The sequence below is a fragment of the Tupaia chinensis genome, unplaced genomic scaffold, assembly GCF_000334495.1.
Source record: "Tupaia chinensis unplaced genomic scaffold, TupChi_1.0 Scaffold145916_1, whole genome shotgun sequence".
NCBI lineage: Eukaryota > Metazoa > Chordata > Mammalia > Scandentia > Tupaiidae > Tupaia > Tupaia belangeri.
In genome coordinates this window covers 563,705-591,208 of record NW_006205774.1, presented here as the reverse complement: position 1 = coordinate 591,208, position 27,504 = coordinate 563,705, and the positions used below count along the sequence as shown (strand labels likewise).

Below are 27,504 nucleotides of genomic sequence, written 5' to 3'. Positions count from 1 at the left end.
GTTCAGCAGTGAAGCTATTAGCACAAAGTGTGTGGGAAGAATATTTATCTCAGTTTTGCAGATCAGAAAGCTGATGCATAGACATTAATTGTATTTATGAGGTTAATGAAAATATCTGAACTGTGATGAGCCAAATTTGTATTCCATGAAAAGTCTAAGATAAATTGGATTTCCAAACAATACGTAACTAGTATTTAATATATCTTGTAATATTAATATATTCACATATTCATGCCTCTCATTTCAGCCCTAATTTAGACTATCAAGATTTGTTCAGATTCACAGGGAATCCCTTGCATAGTCAATGGATTTTAGTACCAAAAAGTTACATCCCTATATATGTATTTTTTATTTGAAAAATATATAGCACTGGAACCAACAGATGGCATAATGGTTACATCACTGGACTCCCACATAGTCAACCACAGTTTGAGTCCCGGACCAGGCAGCTTAAAACTCATGCCTGGTGCCTGTGCACGCGTGCCTAAGATCCCAGGAGGAGAACGGAGGAGAAGGGATTGTGGTGTGGCCAACACACCCAGGAGGGGGTGATTTCTTTCTTTCTGTCTCTGTCCATCCTGTGAGCTATATATAATATATATATATATGTGTGTGTGTGTATATATATATATATATATATATATATATACACACACACACATATATATATATATTATATATATATATACACACACACACACACATATATATATACACACACACAGATACATACCTCTAAAATTCTAAAATGCGAGTATTTTCTGTGCTTCATAACCCATGACTACTAGGTTTGCTTTCTATGCAGACAAAACTGAAGAAACACAGTCCTCTCACTTCCCAGCCTGGTTCTGACAACTATACTATGGTCAGTTAAAGAAAATTTTGCCTGTAGCTGTGTTTTCTTTCTAATCACTCAGAATTTAATTCTAATAGAGACTTGATTTATTCTTCTGAGCACTCATATGAACAAATCTTATATCTCGCTTAATTTTAGCAGACTTGTCATATGATGTTTCAGAGAAAAGTCCTGGTGTGTGTCCAACTCTGGAAGCTGGAGCAGTAAGATCTGGAGCTTGAGGCTGGCCTGGGCAACATAGTAGGACCCTTTCTAAAAAGGAGCTGAGCTTGGTAGCTCACCTGTAGTCCCAGCCGGGAAGCTGAGACAGAGGATTGCTACAGCAAGGACCTGTCTTTAAAAAAATAAAAGTGGAGGCTGGTGGGAAGTGTGGTGGTTAAGACACTGGACTCTCACATGGTTGACTGTGGTTTGAGTCCCAGATCTGGAAGCTTAAAACTCACCACTAGGTGCGTGTGCATGTGTTCCCCGAAATCCTGAGGGAACAGTGGAGAAGAGGAGATTGTGTTGTGGCTGTCTTCCCTTGGGGGAGGGGCAATTTTTCTCTTTCTGTCTCTCTGTCTCTGTCTCTCCAATCAGTATCCACACTCGCAGTTAAGTCACTGGACTGCAGTTTGAGTCCTGCACTCAATCTCTTGACAATGATGCTGGGTATGTATGCATGCATGCCGAAGATCCCAGGAAGAGGGTGGAGGAGAAGAGAATGTAGCATGGCCGCCTCCCTGGAGGGTGACTTATCACTTTCCATCTTACTGTCTCTATCTCTGTCTCTGTCTCTCTTTCTCTGGTGAGTGCACACACTAAGGCAAAAGCCTCTCAAAAAATTAATTGAAAAGTTAGGAACCAGAAAATGGAGTAATGGTTTCTTCACTGGACTTCCATGTAGTCGACCATGTTTGAGTGCCGGACCCGGCAGCTTAAAGCTCACGCCAGGCACATGTGTATGCACGTCCAAAATCCTGAGAGGAGAATGGAGAAAAAGGGATTACCATGTGCCCATCCTTCCGGGGCGGGGGGTGATGTCTTGCTTTCTGTTTTTCTGTCTCTCTGGCAAGTATACATACCCTATAACAAAAATCTCTCTCTTAAAAAAAAATAAAATTAAAAAAATAAATAAAAATGAATGGCCAGGACCAGCTTTTTGACATGGTGGTTAAGGCTCTGGACTCCCACATGGTTGACTACAGTTTGAATCCTGGATCCAGCTGTTTGAAACCACGCCAGGCACATGTGCATGCATGCCCAAAATCCCAAGAGGAGAATGGAGGAGAAGAGATTGTGGCATGGCCATTGGAGGATGATATTTCACTTTCCCTCTCTATCTCTCTCTCCAGCAAAGTGCATGTGCCTATTGCAAAAAAACTTCCAAAAAATAGTGAATGGCCATGTCTACCTATTAGCACCTCTAAGATTTTAAGTTCCTGATCAGACATATAATCAGGGTCTGATAATATGTCTGAGAGTTCTTATCTGGAATTTGAGATTTAAATTAAAGTTAACAAACTAATACATGGGCCCAGCCAGTGGCATGGCAGTGAAGGTAGCTGGATACCACATGGCCCACTGTGTGATTTGAGTCCTGGACTGGCAACATGAAAATTATGCTGGAGATGTGTTTGTGTGTGTGTGTGTGTGTGTGTGTGTGTGTGTTTGTATGTGTGTCTAGAATCCCAAGAGGACAGAGGAAGAGAGGGACTGCAGTGTGGCCATCCCGCCTGGGAAGGTGATGTCTCACTGCCCTGCCCGGTTTCTCTCTAGCGAGTACACGTGTCCTATGCAAACTACAAAACAAAACAAAATTGTTTAAAAAAAGAAAGAAGGAAAGTAACATTTGTAGCCTCTCTCTTTCTGCGCCCTGTGTGTTTGCGCACACATTGTGCCGTCCAGCCTGAGATGGTTGCCTCAGAGACACTTTGGTGCAAGTGCATTCTCCAGCTAGCACACAATGCACCCTGTGTGAGAACTCTCACATGTAAACAGGAATTGGAGCTCAGTCACGCGTCTGCTTACTTTCTCTTCCTCTCCCCACCTCCACAAGTCCATTTACTTCCTAATCTGCCAAATCAAATGCTAAATCAGGAGCAATAACCTACAATTAGCTATTTCAATTAAAATGTTAAGTTCAAAGTTGATTCCAGAGTGAGTAATTGCTTTTGAAAACCACAACCAGCAGGCTGCTGCCAGATTATTACAACAGTTTATTTAACCTCAAAACATTCTGATCAATTTTACTATCTGGGCAGAAGGGCGATATCCTGGAGAGTAGGATGTTAAATATACTACTACACATTCTAGATGTCTGAGAGAAAATTAAAATTCTTCAACACTATAAATATTCTTTCGCTATCACTTTGCTAAGGAAAACAAACTCAAATCGCACTTTCTTCATTCTCAAAAATCAACAGAAATGAAGAACAGCCTGACATTCAGCTGGAGTGGGAGTGTGGAGAAGGGGCCAGAAACAGACAATTTACAGAATTACGAAGTGTAAAAACATTTAAACATCCGGTTCATGATGTTTGTTTGTTTTAATTTGCCCAGAAAGGAGACACAGAGAGGGGCTGCCACCTTACCGAAACAAAGAGTATCATGTTTGAGGATTCTGATCTGGCTGCCTCAACACTAACAACATTTTTATCCTGTAATCTACTCCGTGGCTCCTGTAATGAAGTGGACTGAAACCTCCATGTTACTTACGGACTGAAGGAGCCTCAGCTCCCTCCTGCCTCCAGAGAGGCACCTCTTGGAATTTTTCCCTACTCCTTCCCTGAAGTACCACCCACAGCTCTCCAGGCCTTGCCGGAAGACTCTTGAATTTAGTCCTACAATACCTCTGCAAGTCCGTTGGACTCTAACATATTAAACAGGTTCTACTGCTTATTTTGAAGTCCCTTCAGCCTCTTCAGAGAGGCAGTATGGTATAAGCCTCTTTAGCTGGTTCCTAGATTTCAGACCCAGTTCCACCATTCTTTACAGAATGATTTTTTTTTCCAAAGTACTGCCTTTTCTGTTGCTCATTTTCCTCATCTATGACCTCATAGCTTTGCTGTCAAGATTGAATGATAACGTGTACAATGTGCTTAGAATGCTGCCTGGTACATCATAAGTGCATGTTGATTTTTGTTGTTCACTCCGGGACTTCCTGTTGGACAGTTCTCCTCACTCTCAGCCCCAGCTCCCAGCTCTTGGAATATCTCTTCAGAAAGCCTAGAAGAAAGGTTCAAACCACTTGTTGTCACCTGGGCTATTCCCTCCCTTACTTTGAGATCATGTTCTAAATAAGCTTTCATACAATTACATACTTCTCATCTTTCCAGAAATTTAACTACCGTAAGCAATTTCTTAGATGGACCCAGAATACAAGTAATTCCAACTTTGTCTCCAAAATATATCATTATTCACTGCCACAGGGATGTAACTAGACACTAATTCTCATCACTGTATTCGAAGAACATGAGCATTGGGTCTTTTCTGCCCATTCGAACAAATGTCACATTAAAAAAAATTTTAATCTAATAATAAGACAGTTTAGAACGTGTTCATAGAAAATGAACCACTAATTCTGAAAGACATTTTAGAATCCTAAAGACCATGAGAGTACTTTCTAAATGATAAAATTTGTGTTTTACTTTCTGTTGATTTTCTTTCATACTGATTCACTAATTCCTCCTTTAGAACTATGCTAACATTTTGATATTCTTGAGTTCCAATGAGTTCTTATATAATATTGTTTATGTATATTTGATGCCAGGTGCATTGATCTATAAAGTAATAATCAACATATATTGACTAATTCTGTTCAATCTTCAACAGAGTATTCTTAACATGCATCCATGTTACTTTGGCTATCTCTAGTTTGTTTTTTATTGCTTTGAATTACTACAGAGCACTCCAGAGTATGTGCCTATTACATTTTGACTTAACCACTCAAAGCTTCCCCTTGAATTAACAACAAAAACATTAGTATCTGATGCTAATCTCAACTTAATATAAAGTTACAATGACTCTTGTAATTCAGTGAGGGAATTTTTGTCCTCCACCCATTTTTTTTTTAGAGGTTTTTGCTACAGGGCGTGAACCACCACAGTCGACTACATGGGAATCCAGTGACATAGCCATTACGCTAACTGCTGGTCCCTGTCCTCCAACCTTTTATGGAAGATTCTTTTCACCTGAATCATCAAGACAAATTATTCCCTCACTTTCTAGTAAAGAAACACTCACAGAAATTAGCAATTTTTGTCTTCAAATCTTATTGTTGTCAACCAGTGTGTATTTTATTGATAAAAATAAATATCTTTCAGAGACACTAAATAATGTAAAACATAGACAACTTAAAAGCTTTGAGGACACAGATCATGAATGAAAAGTAAATAAAAAGTTTACAATGTCTTTAGTACCTATTGCATTTTACTTATAAAAATACAGGAAATGCACAAGATCCTAAAGACATCTATTCAAGTTTCTGGACTGCAGAACTATTTACTATAATAAAATACTGGAAACTATTTAAATGTCTATCAATAAGGGATCAAAATAAAATGCAGGACTTTGTACAACTATAAAAAGTGAAGTAATTCTGTAAATCGTGACACAGAAACATCTTAAAAATACATTGTTAGTTGAAAAAGCAAATCCCTGAAAAAAAGTATTTTAAATGACTCCATTTTTTGTTAAAAAATAAATAAATAAATAAAATATTTATGTATGATAATGTATATACATACAGGACTGCCTGTGTCAGAAAATAACTGGAAAGATTCCCACTACACAGACAGCCATCCAGGTCTAAAAGACAGAGTGAAAAAGTTTGATTTCAATTTTTATCCCTTATAAATGTTTATATATTTTTGAGTGTTTATAATCCATATGTTTTCATTTCATATTAAGTTTTTCTAAACCTAAATAAAACAAAAATATGAGAAAAGAGCCTGGTTTTTGAGGTAGATTAGAGCTAAGGTTTTTCTTGCACATGGGAGTAATGGAGGAGCCGACCTAGACATAACGTATCATTTGGAGAAAGAAAGGTAGGCTGTTAGGAAAGAAGTGAGCAGATTGGGGCAACAGCTCTACCCCAAGTCACTGTCCCACATCACAAGGGCAAGGTATTAATACAGTCAAGAAACTTAGGCTGTTCCCACAAAGGGTTTCTTTCCTTTTCGTTTTCTTTTGTAATGGCAATAGAAAAGAGAAAGAAAACATTTCCATTTAAATTGAGGAAAGCCTTTCTAGTGAAGTATATACAAAGGAAAACATTTTTGTAGTCCTTGTTGCTAAAGGTAGGGTAGCTAAACAGGAAATTAGTTAAAAATGGCTTTTATATAGTTAATAAATTCAGAAATTAAGTTTTTAAAAATAAAAATAAATTTAAAATAATCACAGAGATGCTTTATTGTCCTTGATGAAAGATATATGAATTTAAATTTAAAATGTATTTTACCATATAAAGAGGCTGTAGTAAGAATTTTTTTATAAAACTTATGTTTTATTGCTTGATGATTTAAAAGTAGATTGTATAAATAAGTAGATTATATAAATTTGGTTTTGCTTTTCTCAAAATATTTAAATTAAAAAAGTTCAATCAAAAACAAAATTTGGAGACCTATGTCAGATTTTATGCTATTGAAAACTATTTATAGAAAGTAGAAAATCATGCAATTTTTAAGGAAAATATCACTTCAAAATTTTTTAATTTAAACCATCCATCCTGGAATGATTATTACCTTTGAGAAATACCTATCACTTTTGAGAAATACCTATTTTTATTCTCCCTGTGGAAGATAGCAGATTTTATTTTTCATTTAATAATTAAACATCTGACTTCGATACTCTATAACCAAAACAGTTTCCCAGTAAAATAGTTTACCTTAAAAGTCTGGGAAAGCTATAAAGAAAGTGACAGAGTAAGAGGCAAATATTTTAACTACATATTAGTAATAATACAGCAATAATAACAGACCTCACAAAATTTGATGAAGTATACTCACGTTTCAAGATCTTTTATATCATTAGGTGTAAATAATTGATCTAGATTCCATTTCCACAGAATGATTTTAAATTCTGAACTTTCACATATAAGAATTAAAATATTAATGTTAATGTTATGGACTATATACTACCCTAGTTTTTATGAGACTGATATTAAAGAGAGTATGAAGTAAGTTCTAGGTATTTGCCCTTGAATCTTACTTTCCGGCTAGTTTACAAAACTAAGGCAACAAATAAAGAGAACTATTTCTGATGTTATACTCCCTCTAGTGGGCATTTTTAAACTGGCGAGTTCAAGGAACTCCCTGCAAATCCTTGCACTTCAGGATTCTTATGATCCTGAATGGGATGAGTCTTGAAAATTGTGTACTCATTCAGTTCTGGTATGCAGTGAAGTTAAGGTCAATGAACTCATGCTTTACCAAAACTTCATCTTCTCAAGAAAGCTACTGTTTCTCTCTTTGGATGACTACTGCTAGGAATGTCTCTTTATACCAAATTTAAATTCCCATTTTTGTAATGTGCACACCTGAAGAAACTGGGAAATGCATATATCTTTCATCAAGGAAAGTAAAGCATCTCTGTGATTATTTCAAATTTATTTTTATTTTTAAAAACTTAATTTCTTAATTTATTAATTATATAAAATCCATTTTTAACTAATTTCAACATAAGAGTAGCTACTAAGCAAGTGAAAGGCATGAAGAAGCCGTTTACAAAATATATTGTTCTGGGCAGGCGTAACAAAATAAGAATGTATTATTAATAATCCATGAAATTCCAAACATAAAATGGCTATTTTCTTTGCCATTATATAATGCCTTTGCCCATCACATCAAAAACTCAGTATCATATCCAGTAGCAAATAGTTTATGAGAATAAATAGGTCCATTAAATCATTAAATGTTTGTTAATTTGATTTTTTTTTTTTTGAGAGGTTTTTGCTACAGGGAGTGTGTGCTCGCCAGAGAGACAGAGAGACAGAAAGTGAGAAATCATCCCCTCACGGGGGATGTCCACACTGCAATCCCTTCTCCTCCATTCTCCTCTCTGGATCTTGGGCACGCACACACACACGCCCGGCATGAGTTTAAGCCACCGGATCAAGGACATGATTTGCGGTCGACTACATGGGAATTCAGCGACATAGCTATTATGCTAACTGCTGGTCCCTTAATTTGAATTTTTAAAAAATGTTCTTTGAACCAGGAGATGACGGAATGGTTACTTTGCTGGACTCTCACGCAATTGACCACTGTTCAAGTCCTGTTCCTGGCGCTTAAAACTCATGCCAGGTACATAGCATGCACGCCCAAAATCCAGACAGGAGAATGAAAAAAGGATTGTGGCATGACCACTCCTGGGAGTGATTTCTCACTTTCTGTGTCTCTCTCTCCGGTGATCACACGTGCCATATAACAAAAATCTCTCTTAAAAAAAATGTTTCTTTCTGTGGATGCTAGAGACAGTATAGGAGGGGTGGGTAATGTGGGGTGAGAGGGAGGGGATCAAGAACAAAATAGGAGAAGCATTTAACAAGAACAAAAATTTAAAAGTATCTGTTGATACCAGGACTCAAATAACAGTTGACCATGTGGGAGCCCAGCAACATAACCAGTACACCTGGCCCCAAGATGTACATCTGCTGGCCCCAAGATGTACCTTTTCTACCAGACAGTCAAATTCATTTTTTCAGCTGAAAGGGTTTATACCAGAGGGTTCTCAAAAAACTAAAATCAGAACTACAACCTGATCCAGCAATTCCACTTCTGGGTATATGTCCAAGAAACTATAATCCCTATGTATTTTGAAAAGACATCTTCACTTCCATGTTTATTGTACCTTTATTCACATTAATCAAGATATGAAAACAGGGATCAGCAGATGGCATAATGGGTATGTCACTGGACTCTCACATAGTCTACTATGGTTTGCATCCGGCATGGCCTCACACTGGGCATGTGTGTGTGCATGCTCAAAATCCATAGAGGGGGACCAGCAGTTAGTGCAATGGCTATGTCTCTGGACTCCCATGTAGTCGACTGTTGTTCGAGTCCTGGATTCGGCGGCTTAAACTCACGCCGGGCGCATGTGCGTGCGTGCCCAAGATCCTGAGAGAATGGAAGAGAAGGAATTGCGGCGTGGCCATCACCCCTGGGGGGGGTGATTTCTCGCTTTCTGTCTCTCTGTCTCTCTCTGTTTTCTGGCAAGCACACACGCCCTATAGCAAAAACCTCTTCAAAAAAAGAAAAAAAAAAAAAACTCCAGAGAGGAGAATGGAGAGAAATCACAGCCTGGACATCCTCCCTGGGAGGTAATTTCTCACTTTCTGTCTCTCTCTATCTCCTGAAAGTGCACGTGCTCCATAGCAAAAATCTCTCTCTAAAAAAAAAAAAAAATAGATATGAAAACAAAATATGTGTCCAGTGATAGTTAAATGGATAATGAATATAGAGCTATATATGGGGACTTCAAAAGGTTCATGGAAAGTCGAATTAAAATATTAATTTGTTTTGGTGCAAAACAATTTTGAAATCTATGTAGTTTCTATAACATTCATTTCCATGCACTTTTGATGACCCCTAACATGTATTTATGTTCAGATATGTATGTGTATATGCATGTATGCACACAATAGTATTCAGTCTTGAAAGAAGTAAGTTCTGCCATTTGTAACAACATAATTGAACCTGGAGAATATTATGCTAAGTGAAATAAGCCAGACTTAGAAAAACAAATACTACGTGGTCTCGCTTATATGTGGAATGTAAAAAAGTTACACTCAAAAACAGAGAGTAGAGTGGAGCAGCAGTTGTAATGGCTATGACACTGGACTCACATGTAGTCAATTGCAGTTCGAGTCCTGGACCCAGTGGCTTAAACTCATGCAGGGCACGTGTGCATGCGTGCCTAAGATCTTGAGAGGAGAATGGAGGAGAAGGTATTGTGGCATGGCCATCCCCCTTGGGGGGTGATCTCCTGCTTTTTGTCTGTCTGTCTTTCTGGCGAGTGCACGTGCCCTATAGCAAAAACCTCTCAAAAAACAAAACAAACAAACAAACAAAAAACCCAGAGAGTAGAATGGTGGTTACCAGGAGGTAAAGGGGTGAGGGAAATGGGGAGAATGTTGGTCAAACAGTACAAACTGAAGTTAAAAGATAAATAAGTTTTGGCCAGCCAATGGTATGGTGGTTAAGGCACTGGATCCCACATGCCAATTCTGTAGTTCGAGTTTTGGACCCAGAAACCTCACATGCCAATTCTGTAGTTCGAGTTTTGGACCCGGAAACCTGACAATCATGCCGGGCACACGTGTATGCATGCCCCAAATCCCAAGAGGACACTGGAAGAGTAAGGACTGTGGCATGGCTATCTCCCCCTATGGGGGTTGAGTTTCACTTCCCCCCTCTCTGTGTCTCTCTCCATCTCTCTCCAGCAAGCGTGCACACTCTATGGCAAAAATCTGAAAAAAAAAATTTCTGGGGACAGTATAACTAGAATAAAAATGTATACTTAAGATTTGCTTAAAAAAGAGTAGATCCTAAGTTTCCTGACCACAAACACACATCCATGCAAGTATGTGAAGTAACTATATGTTAATTAGCTGATTGTAGGAACCAATACACAAATGCGTACATATACCTAAGCAGCACACTCTATATTTTGAAAACATAAGCTTTTTATTTGTCAACTGTACCTCAATAAAGTTGAAAAAGAAAAGGCTTCATATTGAAATTCCCACCATTATGTTACATGCCTTAGAAAAGAAAAATCTTTCCGCCCTTTGCCCCCTTGAGCTAGCACAGAATCTCTGGTGGAGTAGATGTGTAAGCCTTGCTCATTCTAGACGAAAATGGACAATTGAATGCTTGGGTTTACCAAAACTTACTAATTTTCATTTTTACCAAATGACAGTTTAATTTGCTTTTTGGGTTATCTGCTGTCGAAAGAAGTGCCTCCGTGTGGAGTGTCAGGAAAGGTAGATGCTTAGGACAGGCCCTGAAGTGTCTGATAGTGAGAACCCTTGGCAGGTGAAGCACTTTCAACAGAGGATGAAATATAGATTTTGAAAGAAGCAGGGACACCAAAGATAAATGCTAGTCTAGGGACAACCCAGATCTGCTATACTACGGAGAAAAAAGTTTAGCCTTTCACCATAGCACACTACCTACCCTACAGGAGGATTTCAGGATCTTCTCAACAATAATTCTAATTTTATCTGCCCTAGGTCTCCTTATACACGTGATAAGTTCCCTCTTTTCTTATTTGAGAAAAGGAAACAGAGATAAGAGAGAGAGAGAGGAAAAGGAGAGACAGGGACAGGATTTTGTTTGTTTGTTTGTTTTATTTTGCCATAGGGCACATGCACTTGCTGAAGAGAGACAGAGACAGAGAGAAAGTGAGAAATCACCTCCTGGGGGGATGGCCAGGCTACAATCCCTTTTCCTAGAAAAGAAAAATCTTTCCGCCCTTTGCCCCCTTGAGCTAGCACAGAATCTCTGGTGGAGTAGATGTGTAAGCCTTGCTCATTCTAGACGAAAATGGACAATTGAATGCTTGGGTTTACCAAAACTTACTAATTTTCATTTTTACCAAATGACAGTTTAATTTGCTTTTTGGGTTATCTGCTGTCGAAAGAAGTGCCTCCGTGTGGAGTGTCAGGAAAGGTAGATGCTTAGGACAGGCCCTGAAGTGTCTGATAGTGAGAACCCTTGGCAGGTGAAGCACTTTCAACAGAGGATGAAATATAGATTTTGAAAGAAGCAGGGACACCAAAGATAAATGCTAGTCTAGGGACAACCCAGATCTGCTATACTACGGAGAAAAAAGTTTAGCCTTTCACCATAGCACACTACCTACCCTACAGGAGGATTTCAGGATCTTCTCAACAATAATTCTAATTTTATCTGCCCTAGGTCTCCTTATACACGTGATAAGTTCCCTCTTTTCTTATTTGAGAAAAGGAAACAGAGATAAGAGAGAGAGAGAGGAAAAGGAGAGACAGGGACAGGATTTTGTTTGTTTGTTTGTTTTATTTTGCCATAGGGCACATGCACTTGCTGAAGAGAGACAGAGACAGAGAGAAAGTGAGAAATCACCTCCTGGGGGGATGGCCAGGCTACAATCCCTTTTCCTCCATTCCCTTCTTGGGATTTTGAGCACACACCTACCCCGTGTGTCTTTCAGGATGCTGGGTCAGGGTTTCTGAACCACGCAGCTGGCCTTGTGGGATCTAGTGCCTTAATCACCGTGACACCTGATAGCCCCAGAGGTAGGCATTTTTGAGAGAATCTCACCGTGTCATGATTCTCCTGCCCCAAGAGTCCAATTATTTAGGATTATAGGTGCACACCATAGCACCCAGAATGTTCAAGTTGGCCTCTCACGTGGCCTCCAGCCTTCCGAGCAGTGGTACTGTATGCTACTACAGTTGGGCCTACATGTATTACTTTGTAAAATCTTTACATAATTGCCAGATGGGGCATGTGTGACACTGAGAAGTACTGAGACACAACCAACTAGCTGATAACAAATTTCTTCGTAGATTAGATTGCTTAGGCACGTGTTGAAGTTTGCACAACTCTATAAGCACACCAAGCAATCAAAGACGTTTTCCAAAGAATGGCCTTGGATATAACCTGCAACATTCACTTGTAATTTTTATAAACCTGCACAACCGGGAACCAGCAGTTAGCGTAATGGCTATGTCGCTGGACTCCCACGTAGTCGACCACGGTTCGCGTCCCGGACCCGGTGGCTTAAAACTCATGCCGGGCGCGTGTGCGTGCGTGCCCAAGATCCCGAGAGGAGAATGGAGGAGAAGGGATTGGGGCATGACCATCCCCGCTGGGGGGTGATTTCTCGCTTTCTGTCTCTATGTCTCTCTCTGTCTGGCGAGCGCACGCGCCCTATAGCGAAAACCTCTCAATAAATAAATAAATAAATAAATAAATAAATAAATAAATAAAACCTGCACAAACTGAATTTTCAGGGATGTTGCTCGATAAGAAGTGTATTAGGAAAATCCCTAGCTAATTTCTGTACAGGTATTGAAATACAAAATTTATAGCAACAGAGACTAAAGAAATATCTTCCACAAGGACAAGAGGGACGGAAGTATAAAGAAGTAGAGTAAAATATCACTCACCATGGGAAAAGCGTGCATAAACCTTAACAAAGTCCTTAGGAACTGACATTTGAAGACTAACATTTCTTACTTAGATTTCCCTTCTGTGTAGAATTTGGTTGTTTTTGAGTGAGCACTACATTACACAGTTGGCTAACATTTAGAAGCCATATCGTAAAATGCTTTCCTTAGATTCTAGAACTACTCTGAGTTCAGGGACATTATACTCCAAGAAGCCCAGGATAAAACTCAGACCAGCTAAAACACTAGTTTTAAATGATTCATTTAGCTAAGCTAGAAAAACTGCAGTGAAGTAAAAGCCTGAATGTATCCATTTATTAATTTATTCACCCATATATTAAACAACTACTACATATAAGTTGTTATGCTTAATGACTCGAATAACAAGATGAATATATGTTGTGCTTCCAGAGAATAGCATAAAGGAAAAATCAGTAGATTTTACTGTCAGGTTGATACTTTATGGTCTTGAGATTTAATGTAATACCTATCGAAATATCAGCAATGGGACCAGCAATTAGTGTAATGGTTATGTCGCTGGACTCCCATGTAGCCGATCATGATTTGAGTCCCAGACCAAGTGGCTTAAACTCACACCAGACACGTGTGCGTACATGCCCCAAGATCCCAAGAGGAGAATGGAGGAGAAGGGATTGCAGCATGACCATCCCCCTTAGGGAGGTGATTTCTCGCTTTCTGTCTCCCTGTCTCTCTCTGTCTTTCTGGTGAGTGCATGCGCCCTATAGCAAAAACCTCTCCAAAAAAGAAAAAAAAAAGTTAAAAAAAAACATATCAGCAGCATTCCTCACAGAAATATAAAAAAAAGTCATAAAATGTGTATGGAACTACAAGACCTGAATAACCAAAACGATCCTAAGCAAAAAGAATAAAGGCAGAGGCACCATATTGCCAGGTTCAAAATATACTACAAAGCAACAGAAAGCAGAGCAACATGATACTGTTATAAAAATCGGTACCGGTACCAGTGGAAAAGATAGAGAATCCAAAAATGAGTTCACATACATATAGCCAACCTGTTTTGACAAAACACCAGCAACATTCATTGGGGAAAAAGTTTCTTCAATAAATGGTGCTGGGAAAATAGATATCTATTGGCCAAAAAATTAAAACTAGACCCCTAACTCGAACCACATACAAAAACCTAGATTCCTAACTCTCACCATATACCAAATCAATCAAAATGGATCAAAGACTTAAATTTGAGACACAAAATTTAAAAAAATATATTAAAATAAAACGTAGATAAAATGACTCAAGACATCAGTCTGAACAAAGATTTTTTTATTTTTAATTAAGACCCCCCAGATTGTTGGAAATGAAACAAAAACAAATCAGATTCTCTCAAGCCAACAATCTTTGGCACAGAAAAGTTGAAACAATACACAAAATGAAGAGACAAAGCTATGAAATAGGAGAGAATATTTGCAAATGATTTATCTGACAAGGGTTTAATAATCAGAATATACAAAGAACTCAAGCAACTTAGCAGCAAAACACAAACAAACAAATAATCTTGGCTCAGATGGCAGCACTGTAGTAATCCAACTAGACCCACATGGGACTTGGGTGCACATTCCAGATCTTCCCGGGGCATGCTGGGTGAACATGTGTACTCATGATCCAGGTTGAAATTGGGCGTGGACTGTGACATAAAGACCATGTTAGAGGTACTCATTTCCTTGTCTCATGGAAGAAATAAATAAACTTCACATTTATTTTTTATTTGTCAGAGGATGCACTCACTCACCAGAGAGAGACAAACAGAGAGAGAGAGGGGAAAACTACTTCACAAAGTAGCATGGTCATCCTCCAATTCCTTCTCCTCCATGTCTCCACACTGTCGGAATTGGGGGCATGTATGCCTAAGTACCCAGCATGTTTCTCAAGCTGCCGGGACCACAAAACACATGGTCAGCCATGTGAGATCTGGTTCCTTCAACCAATAGACCATGGAGCTGATCAAATAAACTAGTTAAGAAAATAAATATTCCGATTAAAAAATGGGCAAAAGATGTGAATGAACATTTCTCAACAAATAAAGATATGCAAATGGCCAATATCTGTAAAAAAAAAAAAATGCTCAGCCTCAGTAATCATCAGTGAAATGCAAATCAAAATCATTATGAGATACCACCTCACCTTTAGAATGGCTATCACTACATAAATAGATAAATTTTCTACTGTTGCATAATACAGTTGCATGGCTATAGTTAATAATTTGCTATACATTTCAAGAGAGCTGGAGACAGATTTTAAATGCTAACAACACAAAGTAATGGTAAGTGTTTGAGGGGAAGTATATGTTAATTTCCCTTATCTGATCATTCTGCATTGTGTTCATGTACTGAATCCCATAAATCACACTGTACTCCTTAAATACATACATTGTGCTAATTAAAAATCATGAACTAATGTATTAAGAAATCTAGTTAAGTGAAAGAAATCATAGGGGCAACTATAGGGGAGAGGGTTGTAGAGATTCACTGGTTCATAATGGTAAGAAATTAGAGAGTGCATTTTTTTGAGGACCAGCAGTTGGCATAATGGCCATGTCACTGAACTCCCATGTAGCCGACCGTAGTTTGAGTCCCAGACCTGGTGGCTTAAACTCACACCGGGCACGTGTGCGTGTATGCCCAAGATCCCGAGAGGAGAATGGAGGAGAAGGGATTGCGGCATGGCCATCCCCCCTGGGGGGTGATTTCTCGCTTTCTGTCTATCTGTCTCTCTGTCTCTCTGTCTCTGTCTTTCTGGTGAGCACATGCACCTTATGGCAAAAACCTCTCAAAAAAAAAATTTTAAAAAGGAGTGCATTTTTCTTTATTAAGAACAATCTATTTATTTATTTTTATGGTGTAACCATTTATTGACCCATTTAGCCAATGTTATTATTTAAATGTCCTGACGGTTGGAATCCTTAGCCCTCATGTAAATCCAGCATATTCCGAGGAATAGTCTACTGTGAAGTCTACTTATATGAGTGTCTCAGTCTGGAGGCTTGTCTTCTATGCTCCTTGAATATGTGTAACTGCATTAGCTGGGTGTGGTAGCCCCAACCAGTAGTCCCAGGGACTTGGGAGGCTGAAGAAAGAGAATTGAGAGTTGGAGGCCAACTGGGTAATAGAGAGAGACCCTGTCTCTAAAGAAGAAAAACAGAGTGCCTTGGAACCAGCAGTTAGCATAATGGCTATGTAACTGGACTCCCACATAGTCAACTGCAGTTCGAGTCCCAGACCTGGTGGCTTAAAACTCACACTGAGCGCATAGGCGTGCGTGGCCAAGATTCTGAGAGGAGAATGGAGGAGAAGGGATTGCAGCGTGGCCATCTCCCATGGGGGGTGATTTCTCGCTTTCTGTCTCACTGTATCTCTCTATCTCTTTGTCAAGCACACGTGCCCTATAGCAAAAACCTCTCCAAAAAAAAAAGAAAGAAAGAAAGAAAAACAGAGGACCTTATGGTTGGCTGACTTTTCAGGGCTGACACTGTGGCACAGTGATAAAATGGAGGGATTTGCAAGGCTGACTCATAGGCGAACGTTCTTCATTCCGGTCAAGGAAGCACCTGAGTACATAGACACATGCATGTCCGTGTTCTGGAGTTGGCTGCAGCTGGGGATGGATCATAGTATCAAGACTCTGTTAGAAGTTCTGTCTCTTGGGACCAGCAGTTAGCATAACGGCTATGTCACTGGACTCCCATGTAGTCGACAGTGGTTGGAGTCCCAGACCCGGTGGCTTAAACTCACGCCAGGCGCATGCGCGTGTGTGCCCAAGATCCCAAGAGGAGAATAGGAGATGGGATAGCGGCACCCTATAGCAAAAACCTCTCCAAAAGAAAACAAAAAAGTTCTGTCTCTGTCTCTTGGGACCAGGAGATGGCATATGATTACGTTGCCGGACTCCCATGTAGTCAACCATGGTTTGATGGTTTGAGTCCCGGTTCCAGCATCTTAAAACTGGTACATGTGCATGCTTAAAATCTGGAGAAGAGAATGGAGGAGAAGGGATGGTGACATGCCCATTCCCCTGGGGGGTGATTTCCCCCTTCCTGTCTGTCTGGTGAGCACACACGCCCTATAGCAAAAATCTCTCTCTCTAAAAAAAAAAAAAAAAGAATTCTGTCTCTCTTGCTCATAGAAGAAGAAATAAACTTTTAAATAGTATGTGTAACTGCACGGCACTGTCCCCTCACTCATACTTAATAGTCAACTCTCCATTACTGGTACCATGTAGACTAGAGTCTTAGAAATCATACAGTGCCACAATCTCATGAAAAAAAAAAACTAAAAGCATCATTTTCTTAGCTCTGTTGCTATTTAAAAGCAACAGAGAGGACAACAGGTGGCATAGTGGTTAAGGTGCTGGACTCTCACATGGCTGACTTTGGTTCAAGTCCTGGACCTGGCAGCTTGAAACTTACAACAGGCAAGTGTGCATACATGTCTAAAATCCCAAGAGGAGAATGATGGACAAGGGATTGCCACATGATCATCCCCTCTGCAGGGTGATTTTTTACTTTCTGTCTCTCAGTCTCTTCAGCGAGCACCTGTGCCTCATAGTAAAAATCTTAAAAAAAAAAAAAAAAAAAAAACAGAAAAAAAAATGTCCTTAACCTCATCTACCTCAGGGAAGGAAACAACTGCGGAAGTGATCATAATGAAAACACACTCACCATTCTTGAGAAGGTCGTCTGCTGAGGCATAAAGGGTTACATGACTTTTATGCTTTTATTTTCTAAGCACTGTTTCAATAGTAAACCTGAAAGAGTATCAGATTTCCCTTTTACTATAAAAATAGCTTTCCCAAATTGAAGTGAAAAATGCAATGTGTTTACATCAAAATACTTGAAGGCTGAGCACACACACCTTGTGGCAATAAAAAAAGAAGAAAAAATAATTGATGTGCATGTAATTTCATTTCTACTTATAAATTCTCAATAATCTGTTATCTAAACTTTCACATTTAACTCCTAGTTTCCCACTACAGGTAGACGGTACTCGTCAATCCATCCCACTTTTCTTTAAAAAGCAAATTATAAAGGTTGAACCTGAACCCAGGTATCTTTCCTTCTGTCTAATGCACCACTGACAAGGCCTTTCCATACATTCTGGATAAACTGTGGGCAGAGTCACCATTACTATTTTGAGACTATATCCCTATGTTATTTTTTTAATTTAAATATTCTATTCTGAAATGATTGGGATCTTGAGGAACTACAAAGTTTGAGTTCTAACACTTCTTACTTATTATTAGCTTTTACCAAATATCTTTGATTTGCCAGCTCCAGCCTCCCCGCCACGGTGTAGGAGCACAGTTCTTTAGTCACATTTCTTTCCCGGCTCAGTATGGGTAGAGATGGATGAGAATAGTAATTCTCAAGGGAAGGGAAGTGACGGGAAGCTTGCATTGTCCTAAAAATTGTCTAGTGCTAAAATTTTGTATTTTGGAAAACCGTTTTTATAACTTCAGAGAGAGCCAATTTGAACTAAAAGCTTTTTGCTAACATATTAATTTTGCATTAGTGTTGTAACAAATTACCACAAACTTGATGGCTTGAAACAATTAAAAATTTATTATCTTACAGTTATGTATGATAGAATTTCAACATGGATCTCACTAGGCTAAAATCAAGATGTCAACAGGACTTCATTTTTTTTTTTTTTTTTTGGAGAGATTTTTCACTATAGGGCGCGTGCGCTCGCCAGACAGAGAGAGACAGAGAGACAGAAAGTGAGAAATCACCCCCCCAGGGGGGATGGCCACGCCGCAAATCCCTTCTCCTCCATTCTCCTCTTGGGATCTTGGGCACGCATGCACACGCGCCCGGCATGAGTTTTAAGCCACCAGGTCCGGGATGTGAACCGCAGTCTACTACATGGGAGTCCAGCGACATAGCCGTTACGCTAACTGCTGGTTCCCAGCAGGACTTCATTTTTAATCAATTGCTTTCTTAGTACTTTTTTTCTCCCAAGCTTCTAAAGGACATCTAAATTTCTTAGTTTATGGCTACTTCTTGTTCTCTTTTAAAAAGTTAATTAAAATCTGCTAGAGGATGTGTACTCACTTGAGAGAAACAGTGAGACAGAGAAAGAGGGAAAGTGAGAAAGTACCCGCCTATGGGAAATGGTCACACTGCTGCTCATTCTCCTCCATTTCACTCACCTCTTCGTCTTTTGGATATGCACACACATGCCCCCCGTGCATTTCTCAAGCTGCCGGATGCAGGACTTGAACAACATAGTTGACCATATGCTATCCAGGATCCTTAAACACCATACCACAAGCTCCGTTTCTTATTTTCAATGCCCGCGATGTTGTGTTTCTCTGCTAATTCCTCCATACTCACACTTCCCTTTGACTAGTCTGTTTCCACTTTTAAGAATCCTTGTGACTACTGGATCCACACACTTAATCTAGGTGGACCTACTGGGTCATAGAAAAAGTCATGACACATTTTTACATTGAAACAGAAAAATATGTCATGACTTACCCAACAATCCAGTTTTTAAATTGTCTGATTAACATGCTGCTTTTCATCTTTAATCTTAATTCTCCTTTGTAGTGTTGGATAATGTTTTCACAGGTTATGGGGATTAAAATGTAGACATCTTTGGGAGGGAACTATGCCGCCTACCAAACCGATCAGGTTGTGAAACAGTAATTAGTAATCACGGAGGAGGCTGCTCCTTTGAAGGGAGATACAAAATGCAAATTTAAAAAGGGATGTAGCACGGAATATTCATCTTCATCAGAGGGACTGAATTAAGAAGACTGAGCAACATTGGCTTAGTAGTATTATTAATAATTGTGTAGGAGGTGATTTGAGAGGATAGAGAAAGCAAAAAATATTTCTGTGGGGGCATATTTGAGTTCTACACTTTAGCTGAGAAAGTTTGTCTTTGTCAAAGTCATTCTGTCTGAAGGCCAATTTCTTCCATTATATAAATGATTGAATTTGACGATCAACCATTAAAAACTAAAACCATATAAACGTGAATAAAATAACTTCAGATGTTTCCCAGCCTAGGGGCTGGTATTTTTATTTTTTTTTTAATTTTGGAGAGGTTTATGATATAGGGCATGTGTGCTCGCCAGAGAGACAGAGACAGAGACAGAGAGACAAAAGTGAGAAATCACCCCCCAAGGAGATGGTCACACCACAATCCCTTCTCCTGCATTCTCCTCTCGGGATCTTGGGCACACATGCACACATGCCTGGCATTAGTTTAAGCCACCAGGTCCGGGACTCAAACAGCGGTCAACCACATGGGAGTCCAGTGACTTAGCCATTACACCAACTGCTGGTCCCTTGGGGCTGGTATTTTAAAGGCAATCAAACCTTTCAAATTTGCATTACCAGTAATTAGGAAACATCTTTCTTTACAAACTTCAATATTGTACCATGTGAAGTACACCTATTTTCACCAGTTTGTAAAATTAGAGAGAGAGTAACTTTCTTTCTTTGGTTTGTGATGTTCTTTTCATATTGATGGTTATTAACTCCTTTTTCATTTTTCTCTTTGGCTAAAGCATAAATTTCTCAGACAGGCATCACAAAGGAATTACAGTGGTCATAAATATTAGTAAGGGTAAAGGAGTGAGGGAGAAGAGTGTGTTGCACTAAGGAGTAATGGGGCCTATGGAAAATTAGAGTTTGTATGCATTCTAAAGAGTGGTAGCTATGCCTCATATTTGGATCACGTGCTTTCTAATAAAAAGGTCTCTCATTGCTAGATAGCTGCACCTTTATAATGAAATTGCCCAATTTTCAAATGTAGGCAATTATTTTATATTTTTAATGTCATTAAGACAAAACAGATTTGTGGGCTAAATCTAGCTGGAGGCTTCAAGGATGCAAACTCTGATCAGTTTTCTAGTCCTCACAAAACTAAAAGCTACAAAATTATGTCACTCAATGTAAGGGATATACATAGTAATGCTCACATATGCTTGTGAATTGAAAAGGCATACTGGTATATTAAGTAAAAAGTTGGGCTAGGAGCATTATGATTTGAGTTATATTTGCAAACATCTCTCTATTTTAATTTTAAATATTTATACTAATCATGGAGGCCTTTAAATATACTGCCTTTACTACCAAAGCCTAAATCAAATCCTTTCAGAAAATAATGTTGAAATGTGACAGAAGCAAGAGGAAAGATTTGGCCCATGATTATCATTGTAATGGTCATTCTGGTCATGGAGAGCTTGAATATTGTAAAACGTTGTAATAAATAAATGCTGAGCACTGTGTCTTAAATGCCAATATCAATAAAACAAGCATATTTTACATACTTGACAAAGCATACCTGAAACACACACACACACGCATACACTTACATATATAGGGTATACATGTATGTATCTATATACAGACTTTGTTTCCTTTTTAATGTCATTAAGACAAAACAGATTTGTGGGCTAAATCTAGCTGGAGGCTTCAAGGATGCAAACTCTGATCAGTTTTCTAGTCCTCACAAAACTAAAAGCTACAAAATTATGTCACTCAATGTAAGGGATATACATAGTAATGCTCACATATGCTTGTGAATTGAAAAGGCATACTGGTATATTAAGTAAAAAGTTGGGCTAGGAGCATTATGATTTGAGTTATATTTGCAAACATCTCTCTATTTTAATTTTAAATATTTATACTAATCATGGAGGCCTTTAAATATACTGCCTTTACTACCAAAGCCTAAATCAAATCCTTTCAGAAAATAATGTTGAAATGTGACAGAAGCAAGAGGAAAGATTTGGCCCATGATTATCATTGTAATGGTCATTCTGGTCATGGAGAGCTTGAATATTGTAAAACGTTGTAATAAATAAATGCTGAGCACTGTGTCTTAAATGCCAATATCAATAAAACAAGCATATTTTACATACTTGACAAAGCATACCTGAAACACACACACACACGCATACACTTACATATATAGGGTATACATGTATGTATCTATATACAGACTTTGTTTACTGCTGAAGAGGTCTCAATGCATCCCCAATGCATGTCCAAGTCCAAACACATAAATGAATTCTACCACCAGATGGAGCTTAGCCTCCACTAAAGCAGCAGATATCTAAAAAGGATTCTAAGAGTTTGTTTGAATTCTCTGTATATGTTGAGATAGGATTTTTTTAAAAAGTAAACTTCTAAAGAGATGGACTGTTTAAAGAGCCTGATAAAAATGCCAGTTACCCCGGGACTTCACGTATTTTGCAAGAGTACTCATTGGGCAGGTGCTAAGTGGCCACTCATGTATAATTAGACAACAGATTTCCTTCCTTTCTGTGCTTTTCCCTTTCTTGTGTATAAGAACGTTATTAAACTTCTATCCATTTAAGTGTTTGCCTTTTAAAAAGAATCACAGATCATCACTATAAGAGACTAAGAAGTTAAATTATCAAAAGAAATAGCCTATGTTATGTAATGATTGCATTCTAGGTTAACAGTAGAATATATATTATCCAAGAGATGAAACGCTACACGGAAATCATCCAGCCCAGTACCTCGTAGCATTAATACAGTATATCTCCTGTAGTGGTGGAGTCTGGTCTCTGTCTCCTTCTAGCTCATGCATCTGAAATCAAGCTCTCTGAACTGGAAGAACAGCTGAAATATACTGGATGCAAGATCAGTCCCTCCTCTCGTGAGACCCACAGGAACAGTTAAGACAGGATGGCAGTGTTTGGCAGAGTGATTTTCTCTTGAGGATCATTAGCAACAAGAGTAACGACACGGTAACAATATGAAAACTGAAGGGTATGAAAAACGGAGGGGACTTATGCTAGAGCATTCATGAAATTGCTTGGAGTTTACCATGAGTCAGCTTAGTTTCTCACAAAAATCTCCCAGGTTTATGATTTGGATTAAAGAAAACCCCAAAAACAAATTGGAATGTATTCTCATTTTTATGTCACAGTCTGGTGAGGCCAACATAAAAGATAAATCACTTTAAAAATGTCCAATCTGTTTTGCCATTATTGTGTAGATATAACTATTAGATATAAATATATATTATGTTTACATATGCACATTTATTTTCCCATTTTGCTAAATCAGTAACATTTTGTCTCTAGAATTTCTTCTTATATACGTAAAACAAAACCAAAATCATGCCACAATGTTGTTTTTTTTTTGTTTGAGAAGTTTTTTGCAATAGGGTGCGTGCACTCGCCAGACAGAGAGAGACAGAGAAACAGAATGCAAGAAATCACCCTCCCAGGGGGGATGGCCACGCTGCAATTCCTTTTCCTCCATTCTTCTCTTGGGATCTTGGGTATGCATGCACATGCATCTGACGAGTTTTAAGCCACCGGGTCTGGGACTTGAACCACAGTCGACTACATGGGAGTCCAGCGATACAGCCATTATGCTAACTGCTGGTCCCATGCTGCAATTATTTTAAAACTCTTCCAAGAAAACAAGTCACATAAAAAATATTTTTTCTCTTTCTCTCTGCACACACAAACACAGAAATTAATGAAAATATTATTGAACTTTTGGGTTGTCTTTTTTGTTTGTTTTGTTTTGAGAGATTTTTGCTATAAGGCCTATGTGCTTGCCAGAGAGACAGAGGGAGAGACAGAAAGCAAGAAATCACCCCCAGGGGCGGTGGTCATGCTGCAATCCCTTCTCCTCCATTCTCCTCTTGGGATTTTGTGTACACATGCACACATGCCTGGCATGAGTTTTAAGCTACTGGGTTCAGAACTAGAACCATGATCAACTACTTGGAAGTCCAGCAATGTAGCCATTACACCATCTTCTGGTCCCCAGTTTGTCTTTTTTTTTTTTTTTTTTAAGATATTTTTTTTCTTTATAATACATGCACTCACCAGGGAGACAGATAGAAAGCAAGAAATCATTCCCTGGGGTGATGGCTACGATGTAATCACTTCTCCTCCATTCTTCTCTTAGGGTTTTGGGTACGTACACACATGTGCCTGGCACAAGTCTCAAACCACTGGGTCTGAGACCTAAACTGGGGTCCCCCATGTGGGAGTCCAGCTCCTTAGCCACCATACCACCTGCTGGCCCCGTGGGTTGTCTCTCTTAAGTGGAAGTATTACATTTAAGTTTGAACTCTGGGCTTTGGGTAATGAAAAGACAGAGAATGCCACATTACTCCTTATCCCTATCAACAAATGTCAGTCCTTATACTGAGATTGACAGTTCTAAGAAAAATATTTATCAAAAAAAGCTCCAGGGAAAAAATAACATCTTTTGAACAATCTTTTATAGTATTTACTGACTTATGCAGCTATATAAAGAGAATCATTCATTATTAATGATAATGTTCATATTATAAGTATTTAGTGTGCTAATATAGGACAGTGGCTACAGAGCTGAAGAGTTGATATTAAACAATGGCTAACAATTAGCGAAATAAAAATGAGATTCTGCTTAGGCAAACTATATAGGTTTGGGAAGAGCTGTGCTAGGCCTAACTCTAAAATTAACTAAAAATTTTTCTTGTGCATCAAGATCCCAAACTAGAGCCAAGAATAACTGGCCTATAGTTGTTTCCCACTATCTTATTATAGCATACATTTATCACCAATTCCTGAGTTATGGCAGAACTTGTGGATATTCCCACTGAAATCCTCCAAACTCTTCGTTTGTTTACATATTTTGGCTTCTTTCCAGATTTATGTGAACAGTAACTGATCCAAGAAACAAACAGACAGAGGAAACGTTTTTGAATAGCATTCTTTTACCATCAGGTCATACATATATCCATTCAGTAAAACAGGCAACCGCATTCCTGAACGGGGCAGTTCAATAATACATTTTAAAATCTCAGGTGACATTAAAGAGAATGAGTTTCTATTCAAACAAAAAAAAAAAAAAGAAAAGAAAAAGTAACTATGACCTTAACAGCGTCTTAAACACACACACACACACAGGATGGAAAAAATTCCTCCAAACTATTGAAGAAAATTGGTAACAGATTTTATCATCTATTTCCTCCTCTTCAGAGCAATATTTTGTTATCCACTTAGACTGAAGAGCTTGCTTTCAACCAAATTAAGGGCTCATATATAAAGAATAGAAAAGAAAAAAAAAAAAACCTGACATACCAATAAACCAACGAATTTCAATAGCTCATTTTATAATGAGGCAGAACAAAGAACATAATGGATAGCTCCAAAATGGCAAAGCTCCAGAAACCTCATTCAGTTAATCTACTAGATGCTTTGCCAAATCTTATCCAAATAACCCAATTATTACAGTCTACAGACCAGTGGAAATTCTTACAAAATTGGCCTCCATGTGGAATCTTAGGTCGTGTCTCCACTCAGGTCAAAATGATCATGAGGATTGTCTTGTGAAAGTTTTTGCCTCTGGGCTCAACTATAATTTTGCAAAATGGAAAATGAGGAAATGCATTCCAGGTAAAATTCTGAATGTAGATGGGAATCAGACTTTCTTGAATTTTAAATAATAACATCCCTTCCAATTTTTGATCCAATTTCCTGAAATACTGTCCAAAGTAGAGGTCAGAGATTCTCTATTTCTTTAATTCTTTATTTCCAAACTCATTTTGGCTTCCAGTGCCTCTGTGTTATCATGAGTCCTTAATCTCTGTGTCTTTTGGCAACTGTCATATCATAAATTTGATACAGACCTACCTCAAAGAGACTCTGCAAAGATTAAGGTTAAATTTGTAAGAAAAACTTGCATTTGAAAAGCCAGGCTTCTTCTATGCTGTGCAAAAGACCCAAATGCTTTAACAACTGTCCTGATTATCCTCACTGGAAGATTAATTTGCATAATGCATTGCATCTGTGAAGATTTTTTTAAAAATAAAAGATTCCAACATTTCAGACAGGGAGGGACAAATAATCTGATTCTGCTCCAGCCTTAATCATGGCCACTACTCACCCCAAAGTTCTCATATTGAGTAAACATTGGTGAACACATGGGATTAAGAGAACCTCACAGCGAGGCAAGACTGTAGTAATTTCTCATTCCTGGAAACCTCTAAACCTTCCTTTCTCTTGTATGATTTTGAATGGATTTCAAATTATTGGCTTTTATCTTGCTGTGTTGCTGAGGCACAAACAGCTATTTGCAACTTTTATTCATCAAGAAAGCATTTGCTTCTGTTTTTTTCATCTCCGTTTTTGTTATTCAAGTGTGTCTGATCATTCATTGCTTGAGGGATTTCTAATCACTTAAGTGCTCACTGAGGAGGCACTGATAATAATTACACATAGGTAGTAGTCGTCACTGATTTCGCCAATGCAGACTGATCCAAGGATCTTCCAAAACGTGTATGTGTGTGCTTGATGTGGCAAAGAAGAGTACAGAAACACCATAAAGCAATAATATTTACTCTTTTTTGTTTTTGCTATTAAACAATTTGGGAGTTCCATCTTTGAGAATTATTCTCTAAAGAATCTTAAAATAATATGTTTTATAAAGTTGTATAGCAGTGTTTAAGAACATAATTGACTGGGACCAGCAGATGATGTAATGGTTATGTTGCTGGACTCCCACAAGGCCAACTGCTGTTCGAGTCAGGACCTGGCAGCTTGAAACTCACACCAGACATGTGCATGCATGCACAAAATCTCGAGAGGAGAATGGGGGTGAAGGGACTGTGGCATGGCAATCCCCACTGGGGGGCTGATTTCTCGCTTTCTGTCTCTCAATCTCTCTGTCTCTCCAGTAAGCACACTTGCCTTATAACAAAAATCTCTCTTAAAAAATATATATAGCTGACCATATTTGTGAGTTCCACATCCTTAGATTCTACTGACCAAAAATATTGGTTTCATCCTTACTGAACATGAACAGATGTTTTCCACTCCCTATTGTATTAGTTATAAGTAATATAAAGATTGAAGTATGGGGGAGGATGTGCATAGATTAGATGCAAACACTATACCATTTTATATAAGGAACTTGAGCATCAGAGGGGTGACCTGAAACTAAACCCTAGCAGATACCAGGGAAGAACTACAAAAGCACCAAGGCTAGATAACCAATATGAATCTTGTTTCACCCATTTGTTGTATGGCTGACTTTGACTAAATTATTCAAAATGTGTGTGCCTCAGTTTCCTCATCTTTTACATTGATAGGTGTACTATCTAGCATGTAAAGGTTAGTGTGAAGAATTAAGGCTTTCCCCTCAGTCTTGAGCTCTAGCTGGCAGCCAAGCATACATGTTTTGGGATCTTCAGTGCCCACGGCTGCCAGCAACATCACTGGATTTCCTCTAGACTCACCTGAGCCACCTGCCTGCCACACACTCTGCCATTGTAAGCTGCCATCATGGCGAAGCTTGATTGTGGAGCACCCCCGCCCTAACATGGTGCCGAGAGCACCCAGACCTCTACATAAACAAGCCCGTATTTGGTTATCGTTCCTGTTCTGGAACGCGTAGGCACTGCCTCAGCCTATCAGTGCTTGCCTGGTGGCAAAAGAGGACTGGTTAGCGGGACGGATATATAGGGAGCCCGGGTGGGAAGGGGGA

The 27,504-nt window shown here is 38.8% G+C and overlaps 1 pseudogene; it reads left to right on the top strand.

The window, feature by feature from the left end:
- LOC114006185 (nucleolin-like) overlaps window positions 1-27,504 on the top strand; it is a 33,696-nt pseudogene that overhangs the window by 2,606 nt on the left and 3,586 nt on the right.